Source organism: Tenebrio molitor, chromosome 4 (genome assembly GCF_963966145.1).
Source record: "Tenebrio molitor chromosome 4, icTenMoli1.1, whole genome shotgun sequence".
Classification (NCBI taxonomy): domain Eukaryota; kingdom Metazoa; phylum Arthropoda; class Insecta; order Coleoptera; family Tenebrionidae; genus Tenebrio; species Tenebrio molitor.
In genome coordinates this window covers 16,853,639-16,865,632 of record NC_091049.1, presented here as the reverse complement: position 1 = coordinate 16,865,632, position 11,994 = coordinate 16,853,639, and the positions used below count along the sequence as shown (strand labels likewise).

General features: G+C 33.8%; 1 long non-coding RNA gene across 1 annotated transcript; it reads left to right on the top strand.

Annotated features, from left to right (window-relative positions):
* Positions 1 to 8,923: 8,923 nt before the first annotated feature.
* On the top strand, positions 8,924 to 11,522 carry LOC138127747 (uncharacterized). The gene is made up of 4 exons (XR_011158374.1): positions 8,924 to 9,592; positions 9,655 to 10,020; positions 10,079 to 10,150; positions 10,352 to 11,522. It is a non-coding gene; the product is annotated as an uncharacterized lncRNA (long non-coding RNA).
* Positions 11,523 to 11,994: the final 472 nt, after the last annotated feature.

Below are 11,994 nucleotides of genomic sequence, written 5' to 3'. Positions count from 1 at the left end.
GTTAAAGTTAACTGTAGGTTAAAATATACGAAAACATTGTTATAACAATAGGTAACTAAAGTAACAAAGTATTTTAACCTACAGTTAACGTTAATTGGCGTTGGTGAATACGGCCGCAAATCTAGTGATTTTAGTAACTTTTGTGGTGTAATAGGATACAACTTTTTTCTACTGTAAAGGCAATGTCACAGATAATAATTCAGGTTATGTGTATTTTGAAGAGGTTATAATGTACGATTATTGTCATTTTTGACAAATCTCTATTTAATCGAGTCCCGCAATCAAGCAAACTAAACTAGTTTTGAATATTTTACTTAAAATATGGTATCCACAGGTTAATTAATATTAAATACCGGCATTGAAACCAGCAAGTAGGTGTACCTTAATTACCTTTTTCTAACACTAATATCTTATACTGTTTCTATGGTGCATTTGAGCTCACACCTTATGTTTCTCATAAAATACGCTTTTCTCTATAAGACACGTCGTCAATAGCAACGTATCTTATAGAGTTATAAAATACGCTAACACATATGTATTATTCAAGCGACATTTTATTCGTCATTTTTACAGTAATTATCACAAAAGTGAAAAGTACAATTATTGAATTGGAACTGCCACATTAGCTTCGTGCTTTTGTTCCTAACATCTTCTTCTTTAACTTCTGCTGTTTCATCCAACGCAAGTGCTCGGCCATCGAAAACTGGCAATCTTTACATTTTCTTCAAATGATTCTTGCCGTAATGCGAATTAACTTTTAATGAAGTTCTACACACTTACCCCATATCAAGAACAGCCAAAATGACATCTTCCGTTACCTCCGTGATTTTTTTTATTGTTCTGGCCTTGAAACGAATCATACACCTTTTCGTATGCACTTTTAGACTTCAATGGTAACAAATTGCCCCTTTTTTCTGATTTCTTCTGGAACGTTTTGGCACATTTCAACGATGAAAATTGTTTTTTTCCAAATTTGTTGTTATTATTACCATAGTACCCACGGCAACCTTCACATTTTGTGTATTGTGACGCGCCTCGAATAATTTCTGAATTTATTAAAATTTCTGATAAGATGTTAGTGTTAGAAAAAATCTTGAAGACAACGCGTGTTTTATAGTTTAAAAATCTCGGTCTATTAAATCCTCGCTCCCTGCGGTCGCTCTGATTTAAACTACGACCTCGATTTTTAAATCGTCTATAAAACCCTTGTTTTAATAGCTATAATAAACATACACAGATTTTAACGAAAAGATTTCAGAGCAGGACACACAGTGGAAGCATGATAGATTCAAAATGAATAGTGCTCAGGAGCAAACCCTCTCAAGTCAAGCCTGAAGACCGGCGGTCTTGTAATTAAAAAAAGGGCACAACGGCGCAAATATTTCTTCACTGTTCCATCGTGCGTCGTTTCCATTCTGTGCCTGTGCCCCCGATCCAGAAATTACTCCGTACTTTTCCTTCAGATATCTGTAGGAGATTGAAGCTAACATTTTAAATAGATCAATTTAAATTAAAAGTGGATTTATCAACTTACGGCAAAAATTTCCCCAACCATTCGGTCAACTGGCATCCTCCTCAAATTTGGACCATTTACTTCCCAAATGTTTTTAAAACACCGGTGACATTTTATTTTATCTCTAAAGAGAGGCATTTTTTTTTATAACACTGCCTGTGGCCTCCATGATATCGCTACTTAATCGTATTTTTTTCAATAATTATAATCTGACAGTGTCAAATTTTTTGACAAATTAAAAACGCCCGCTTTGAATGTGCAATATTAGAAAAAATAAAACACTTTCATTGCAATACAAAAAAAGAAAATTTCCTAACAGTAATGTATATTGAAAATGGATGGAGTTTATAATGTGTGTGAATTTTATTAACATTAAGGAAATTGTCATAAAGTAATTTTAATTTTTATTGGTGGTCCCTTAATTTTGTCCAGAAGTGTATTTTTGAAAGTAAGCGAGCTAGAGTGGTAAAGTGTTTAGAGAACAATGGTGAACATCTTTTGTAATATTTTCTGTAAATAAAATTGAATTTCACTAAATAGACAACAGTTATTTGTGCTTAGAAGCTTAGAGTAGAGAAAAATGATGATTCTTCTTTTAGGAGCACGAATTAACACCCCGTAAGTTATGCAGCCAGTAAAACAATCGTTCTCATGAAGTTGCATATATTTTAAAAATTTTCAATAGGAATTATACAAAACTGCGGGCCGTTTGTAGCTTGTAGCATACTAGCATACATAACCTCTTTTATTTAGTGTTAGTGTTATTGTTGTACCGGCGGGCCTTCTTCGGACGGTTATGCACGTGTTTGTGGTTTAAACAATAAATTCAGTTGCAAGGATTGAGAAATCGTATTAAAATTAATCGTGCTGTGAAAAACTGTTTGGAGGCATCCAATAAAGATGAAGAATTAAATGGTTTGTTCGGTATTTTGGAATTTCGGTGCGAATCGCAAATAACCTCGAAGAATGCAGATAGATTGCGAAGACCTTAGGTAAGTACTAATCTTTTATGAAGTAGTTGAAAATATGTTTAACAAAATCGCTGTTAGTCCAGTAATAAACAACTCCGAGGCGATGATAGAATCCTGAGAGATAGAACACAATAATAATGATGTTACGGTAAAGGGAAAGGGTGAGATAATGTGGGCACATTGCCTGGGAAATATAATGTAACTAATGTACTAATGTAAAAGTAGATTGTAAATAATGAAATCTGTATCCACATTGTGCGGAAAATACAGGCTGATTCACGTAGCCCCTTGCGTTCGCTAGAAACTTTCTGATTTGCTAAATCGTATTAATATAAACATTGGTATAAAGCCGACTATAATTGACTGCTCCAAGTTCAAATAAAACATTTTCAAAATGGCGACACTTCCGGAAATAACGGAAATCGACACCATCTTGGTTTTTTAAATGGAACAGCCCCGTTTTGAGTTTAGAACGTCCTTTTGTCAACACTTATCTGTCATCGTTTTGGAGCTATGTCATTTTTTTTCGCAAAAAAGCGGGGTTGCGGGGCTTCATTATAGTAGTTTGTTTGACGAGTTTGTGTCTAAATTGGACGTTTTTTGGCACGCGTGGGCGTAGGCCATTTTAAAACGCGAGTGAAACGAGTGTTTTAAAGGGCCACGAGTGCCAAACAGTGTTGCCAACTCTGACGTAGAGCAGAGTACCAACTACTGTTTGGAAATATACCAGAATATACTAAAACTAAACTATCAAACTGATTTTTTTTAAATATTTCCTTCCCTCTCCTAGAGAACTGATGAAAAAAAAAAATCACTTTCGACATCATTAATGTCGCAAATCATTTATTTTCAATCAAATAGTTTTTATTTAGCTAACGAAAATAGTATACATATAAGTATGGAAAATTTAATATAATTATTAAAGAAAACAAAACATAACAATGTAAAAAATAAAATAAAAATAAATTCAAGTATTCAATAATGTTTAAAAATAAATATCAAAATCCAAGTCTTCTTCAACAGTCTTATAAAGTCTATTTTTTAATCAAAGAACCATAACACCGCAATTTACACCCAAAACAGAGCTGACAACATTGTACACTTTTGACATAGGGTGAAAAATCTCATCATATAAAAATTGAGGTTATTAGAGATATTAGTAGCGCAGCATGTTAATAAAGTTAATAACAACTAATAACAACTAATTTGAGAGTTTAATAAATGTGTTACTTTGCGAGGTATTTTTAACAACACGTTCAAATTTTAAAGCGAGTTTGCGTACTTTCAAGGACATTAAGGTTGTACAATGCCTAAAAATATTACGTTTCACAAACCCAAGATGGCTCTGAACTGGTACACTCTGATAGTTGGCGTATAGGCAACACACCAACCTTCTAGCCTTCCCTTTACAGACTTCAATTTCTTTACAGAAATAAGGAGGGTTGGTGTTCAAGCACAATTATTGTTATCTCTATTGACCGGTAGGTGGATTCAAACTGGACCGCTTCCTTTAACCACCTCCTGTCTACCCGAAGCTTTGGGTACTGTTACGTTATTATTTTCTCTTTTTAAAAAAAACTTACTCCAACGACCACGAGAGAAAACTTAAATCTCCCAACTTCACCGGGGGAAATTTAAATAACGATTTCGGAGACTGACTGGTTCCAGGTCCGGCACAAAATCACACTTACGTCTCGAGAGCGAGACTGTCGAAGGTAGAAAAGAGGTTTCACAAACACGGTGTTATACCAGGTGTTGGACAGAAACACAGATGTAAATATAATGGTGTTTAATTATCGTTTCCTAGCCTTACATACGACACTTAATTATTAAACTCCAACTTAGAGGCCGCTGCGGGCGAAACACAGTTGTCTATGTAAAGTGAATCTAGGATACAAACCAAGAGATATTCTCGAAAATGTACAAATTAAAGTTTTCACCTTGAAACTATTATTTAAACAGTCAATATTACCAAATGAAAGCGAGTAAGGTGGCGAACTGAAGGTTCACAAAATAACACGCTGAAGGCGCTTAAACTCTAGTGACATTTACAAACAGTGCCGGTACTACCAGGCTAAATTTCTAATTACAAGTGACGAATCAATGATAAATTAACGAAAACTTCCCTTACACCGGGCCTGGGGCTTGAAATCTAAAGAAGAGTCCTGGGAAGAGCGGAGCTGGAGGAAGGTCCTCCGAGTCCTTCTTCCGCCGCTGGTCTATTACGCCGTCCGTATCCTCGGAAAGTCCTCGGGGTCCTTCCTCCCCTCGACACTCCCTAAGGATAAGCGTGAATCAGTTAGGTTTAGCCCCGGTGCAAAAAGGTATAAAATGGTAATGAACTGATAAATAAAACTGAAAAATAAAAAAAAAAACTTCCGAGAGCCAGCGAGCGCGTCGTCTCTGGCGAGGTCACTCCAGGTCTGATAACTGAATCAACGTAAAAGAAGTGTGCCAAGATGGTGGACAGTAAAAGAAAGACGCTGAAGGACCTTGCCAGATATGAGTTGCTCCTGGACTCGGGTTCCTCGGCCAGGGGCAGTCCGGTGTGAGGTCCTGCTCTCCGGAGGGGTCCTGGGGGATGACGTCGGCCCAACAGGGTGGTGAAATTATCCGCTGAAGCGTAAGGTCGTTGACCCTCGTGAAGGAAGCCTTTATCCGCCGCGACGTTTCGGTTGGAATTCTTCTAGGACGATTTCCCAGCCGAATCGGTCTTCCTCCACGGGTTCGCCAGCACCTGTTGCACACTAAAACACCCCCTAATCTCCCCCTTTGAACACAACACTCACACACGGATCGGTCGTAACCTCTGACCTGCACTAGTCGAGAACCTCTATCATGGCGTCGGTTCCACCTTTATATATTTTCCCCTCCTCTCGCCGAATTGACGCGGCCGGTACCGGAAGTCGGGGTCCGAGAGCCCGTTCTGGGATGTTCTAGAACGTTCTCGCCTTTACGATTTACCGCGAAATTTAAATCGTAACAGTACCTAACCTATATATGGAAACTGGAAATATATTATTTTTTACTATGGGTGTAATCAATCCTGTTAGAAGGTTTTCGAGCCCCGTCTAGCTTCCGTTGGCTCACTTACACTAACTCTAGAGAAATCTAAATAATATTTTAATATAGACATTTTTTTAAATTTTCCGTAACTAAATCATTTTGAATATTTTTTATATAACGTAAGGCCTACTAATATCTTTTATTACATACTATTAAGATGATAAATTAAACAGAAAATAGAAAATATCTTTTAAACCTTATTGTTCTCAAGTGCCACTTTATTTGACCAAAAATATTTGACGTGTCATTTTTTCATTTCTGTTTCATTCTCTAGATAATGCATATGTACCCCTTTCCTACTATTTCATCTGAATCGAATAACAGGAAAAAAGTGTTTCTCCACGACTATTAAAGAATGAATGCATTCTTGTTGGATATTCAATGAAAGAATGATATCAATTACACATCCGGTGAGAGAAAATGCTAAAACTCACGGCTGTCGGCCTGATAAAACCAGTTTTTTATGATATTTTTTAGAATTTGCACCCTTGTGTTAATTTTTAAAGAAAAAAATAAAATTTTCAAATTCTAGGAAATTTTGTATTAATTGGTAATTCAAGGTAACGGATGCAACTACATCTGCAACATATCTTAAAAAGTAGAGTTTGAACATTAATATTGCAAGTTTTTTGGTGTAAATGACAATAATACACTGAAATATTTATAAAAATTTTCTTAGAGATCTATTAAGCTACGAGTGCTTAAAAGATAGCCATAAACGACTCCAAATTGAATACAATAATAGACCTATTAGAGACGCAGATTCTAAACATGTTTTTTAACAACAATTAATTGTTTTTTTTTAAACAATTTTTGTGTTTTTTTTTTGTCAATAAACAATATGTAGTTGTTTTCACCAATTTCGTCTTTATGTTGACAAATTAAGTATTACTGAACCCATTTTAATATGTAATACATACAATATATAAAATATATAATCAAAAATCGTTTTAATACACTCACCGGCAGAAAAAGCGGAACACCATTATTATTTAAAAATCTATCGTCGCGGTATGTGGTTGCTCTTTTTCAATTAGTCTCTTGAAACCTTCTAACAGCTCTGTGACGACTAGCAAGAGGAGCCTCAATAGCATTAGCTGCATATCGGAAACAACAACAGTCTTCAACCAAAGCTACTGCTCTGGCAATACTTACACCAGCTAGAGGCATTTTTTTACGTTCTGCACTTAAATTCGAAGTTAAAAACAATAAAAAATTACAAAAGTTATAAAAATCTAACCAGGTTGCTTGATTATTATAAAAATGGTAAATTTAAGAAAAGAAGGTTTTTAAGCAAAAAATTTGTTTTTATGCGAAATTGCTAATAAAATAGCCTATGCTGATGCTCAAGGTTATGTTTGCTATCATTGCCTCCTGGTCAAAATACATCAAAATAGGTATTATGGGAATAATTTGTTGTTGACTAATTAGTGTTCCGTTTTTTTTGCCGGTGAGTGTATATTGAAAGATCAATATTTTAACAACAACTCAGTGGATTCGTTTGCCTTTGTGCATATAACTATTCATCCTTCTTCGATTTCGGAAGTATAAGTGATATGTATTTTTTATATTCTCCGAAGGATCGGTTTTCTGTGCAAAAATCGTTTTAAAGCTCTCGTCGGCACCCGCTCGAGAGGTACCTGAATTAAAGTTTTCCTGTGCGAATGGTAATGAAACCACATATTTACCTACCCTTTGATCGTTTATGACGGTCAACAAATATTCGCCCACAGAGAGCGTCATCTTGAGTTATTACTGCTTCCTTTTCAAAAGAGTCCAATTCCCAAAATTTGTTATAGTCCATTCATTTTAAATCTTGGGTAAAGTTGTAAACTCAAAACGCCGTAAATTACGAAAGCGGCAAGTTTTCATTGTGTGGGTTCTGTAAAGTAGTAATCCCTCTGTTCGCATAAAATTGGTACCACGTCGTACTTTCACCATCTTATCGACGGGCAAAAGAAAGAGACCTTAAAGTATGCGCAAATTAAAAAAAATTAAAACACATTTTGCGATCAGTGACCAAAAAAATGTTAAGAGATTGTTGATTTTGTATTGGGAAATTTTGTATTTGAGAAATAAGATTACTAAATAAAGAAATAAGAGTAATTAATAAAGTATCCATTACATGTATACTTTAAAGTAAATTAATAAATAAAATAATAAAATACTTACATAAACAAATAGAAAATTAATCGTCATCTGAATCAAATTCACTAGATGATTCACCAGTATTGGCAACAAATATTCAAGCACATTAAGAATAATTTGTTCAGACTGATAAGTCAAATGACCCAAACCACCTGACATATTGAGTAAAATTAACGCACTGAATTCACTTTACACAAAACAAGTTATTTCTTGAACGGTACAACTAAGACTGCAATTGTTTAGTGGCTTAGGGCCGGCCGGTCCTGTATTTTTAAAATTCGGGAAAAGCCCATTATTATGTACTTTCTGTCTACGCTTGGGATGTCTTATTATTACCTGCACCCGTCGTATAGATAAGGTAAGCAGAACATATTTATAGTACCTAAAAACAGATGTTTTACCGACGAATGCAAATGTATGTTAAATAATGAGCCACCCAGAACACTCGATGTTTGTCTCAAGAAAATCCGCGGATAAATTTAACTACAAGAACGCAATGCCCTCAGAAATTTAATGTTTGGGATGGTATTTTTAATAATCAAATTATTGGGCGATTTTAGTAGTAAATTTAAACACAAACATATTTCGACATTTTGATAAATGTGAATAAAAATGTTTCTAATAACTTGACCATTTAACAAATGTTAAATTTAATCAATTTCTTAATGAAGTAGATACCTGAAATCACGCAAAAACTATTTTTCATGTTAAATTCCTATGGTCAGGTTTGGTAGTTGACACTCGGTATTGAACACAGTTTTAGATTCACTGAGTTTCGGACAAGTGTCAAAGCAGGCAAGTTTTATTACTAAACCCAAGATTTAAAATGAATGGACTATAACCATCTGTTCAAGGGCGGGTTCTACAAAGTGACATGAACCGTTTTTTTTTTTGTTAAATGGAAGAGGACTGGTTTTTTGGATAGCATCATTGTTATTAATTGTTGAGGTGACGGCCCCTTGAACTAACCTTATCTCGTATGATTTGAAAACACATGTGTTATATAACCATAAAATTGTCTGATTCTGGTATCCCATAATAATTGTTCTATACAGACAAAAGGGATAGGTGTAACCTAACACAGTAATCGAAAAAGTTGGATAATAGTAACATTTATTTAAATTATAAAGATCACAGATTAAAATATGTGCCTGCATAACAATAATAAAAGTAAAATCAGACTTTCACCATCCCTGTCCCTTTTGCAGGTAGTCTTAGCTAAAATATAAAAGCGGGACCAGGGGTAGTGAATGGTCTGATAGCCATAAATTACATTATCACAATATGCAGATAAAACTAAAGTAAACGTATAACAACATATCCCTAACAGACGCACATAGATCTACATAGATCTAGTACTGTAACGTTATAATAAACTTAGGACTACGAGTACGTACTATCATTGTCTAAGTAGAACTAGTCGGTCAACCGTGAGGTACAGGCCCTGGACATCCTTATGGGAAAATTTAAACGCTGGTCACGTGACAAAATGTTTTGGACCTACATTCACAGAGGTCGCTACAATCCTCACGTCCGGTTAAGACATGGCATACTTTTGTAGCTACGTCTTTCTCTAATTTGCCGTATTTGTATTTTCGATCTGCTTCTTGCGTGTCCACATCTAAGCGTCGCACCAACACGAACTTTTAAAAAACGATTTTTAAACAAATTTTCGTTTTTTCTTGGTTTCTTAGTTTTTTTAGTGTGTTTTAGTGTAGTGCATAGTGTTATAATAGTTTGATTAGTGTGTAGTGTTAGTTTTAGTGTGTTGTTTTCAATTTGGTTTTCAACACGTGTTATTCTACATTTACGAACATTATTTTTGGTTGGCTTCTTCAACCTTTAAGAACTGCCACAACTGCTTAATTTCTTGTTTATAACCCTTCTGATTGAGGTTAGTTGAAGTTATTAAGAGTACATACATCAAATAATCAAAACTCTAATCTTTGTGTTTAGGCATGTTTCGGAAGTACTATTGGGGACAAATTACTTTGGTCGTCAAAGTCAGTTGACTGACATAAAGTTGTAAAGCAAGCATTAGGACGGTTAACCTTATTTTTTACTACTGTCACTGTCAAACTCATCATTGCAAAATGTTAAATACCGAAAAATGGACAACTGAAGGAGATATTCCTAGGAGGAAAAATTGAAAAGGTTTCCACAAGGCAATTTGGCCCATGGACAATCAGTTTCAAAACACAGCCCTCAGTACTATAAGAGAATGTTACAGCGTTTGTGAACATCATTTTGAAACATGTATGTTTCAAACAGCACAAAGGGAAAAATTGAATAGGAATGCTAGACCAACTCTTTTATTACCAAGTAAAATGATTTTACATTGTATAATTAATTTGTTCTAGCAATGTTTTAAATGTTGTAGGAAATGGAAATGAAAATAGACAAGCAGTAGAAGCACCATTATTAGCACCATCTGTGCCTGATCAACCTCAAGGTATAAAACAATAATAACTTCCAATTATACATAATTGTTCCATTAATTATGTAGTAATATATTTTATCTAATGATAAATCATAATTATTACAATGGTGATTGCAAAGAATGTGCAGCATTATTAACCAAAAAATAACTGTTAATCTTTATTTGAAGAACAACCAATAATGTGTTATTAATGACATGGTTTAATATTTGCAGATCAAATTGCTACATGCAGGGTCATCATACATTGCAGGTTTTTTGTTAAAAAAATATTTAGACAGATCTTGTTCTACATGTAGGCAGTATTTTTTAACCCAAGAATGCACCGATTCCCATTCATTTATTGTCTTAAAAGATCTAGGGAATCATTTATTGTATTCTTCAAAAACATTTATTGACATTATAGATCTTGTAAAGAAGGAAGTATTGTCTGCATTTATTAGCCACATAAATGAATACAGAATATTTGATGTCATTAAAAGTAATATAAATGTTGATATGGGTGAGATTTGCCCAAATCATACTAATATTGCAGACAATATAATCTTCGGAACAATTTTTATTTTTGTAAAACATATTATTATGATTTTAAACAGGAAAATGCACTTAAAAGACTTGAGGAGTTATCCTCCCCTTGACAGGTACCTCAAAAATTATGCACTACTTATCATAAACGGTAGGCGGTCAGTGCGTTTAGTCAAATTTTACATGGGTATGTTAGTTGTTAATATATGTATAAATAGATATGGATTACATATTATGATCATTAAATTTTGGACATCATTCTTCTGTTGCATAAAAAAAAATACTCTAAACCATTCTTTATTTAAATTGTCACGTAAATTATGAAATTGTTGTCAAGTTTGTCAACAATTTGTCATAATGCCACCAGTTTAAAATATTAAGTTTTTAATTTTTGAAAATATTTTCACTTATAATTATTCAACTTAAGTACATAACATTTTTGGTTTACAATACAAAAATTTCCGATAATAATTGCTAATAATAATAATGATAATATATTTTTTTTTAATTTGTTTTATATTTTTTTTTAATTAAAACCTCGTTCTATTCCCTTTGTCTGATTTTTTAAACTTTTTAAATGTTTTCTCAGTAAATCTGACATTTCAAAATTGACACAAATTAAGGTTATTAATGTCTACATGAGGGTCGTTTTAGAATGTGACAGCACGATGACACTAGCGTCCAAAATTTATTGATTGCGACTATACAAAAAGAAACATTGAGAATCATTTAGAATATTTTAGTTTATTATGAATGGTAGACGCTATGTAATGTAAGTTTATATATATATATATATATATAGGTATATTGTTAGTTATTACCATTATGTATAAAAATATCAATACAAACGAAGTATTTCCCATTTCTGGCTTTTTATTAATTTGAAAAATCAAAAATAAATTTGAATATTACTGCAGCTGTATTATGCAACCCACCGTGCATTTAGTATGGACCTACATTCTCAGATGGCGCTCACCGACGTCTACGATTTTAGCATGGGCTTGTACCTTCTTGTCTTGGTATATTCTTTGGTGAGGTAAGAATGTGCTGCCATCTAGTGTAGCAAAGAGATGCTTCAGAGAAATCATGATGTGGTTCGGATCTGAAACAGTCATAACTGTTCGTTCCGTATCGTGAAAATTCGCACAATATCGGATTTACGCATGCTAGAGTGGGTTGTTGTGGATTATTTCTTGATTTTCAGTAATGTTGAAAATTCGACTTTAGTTAGTTTATTTGTACCTAAACATTTATCGCCACGAAAGAATTACGCAGAATTTATCTGTAATTTTTTAAATAAAATATGTAAAAATAGTAGATTAGGTATAAAAAAT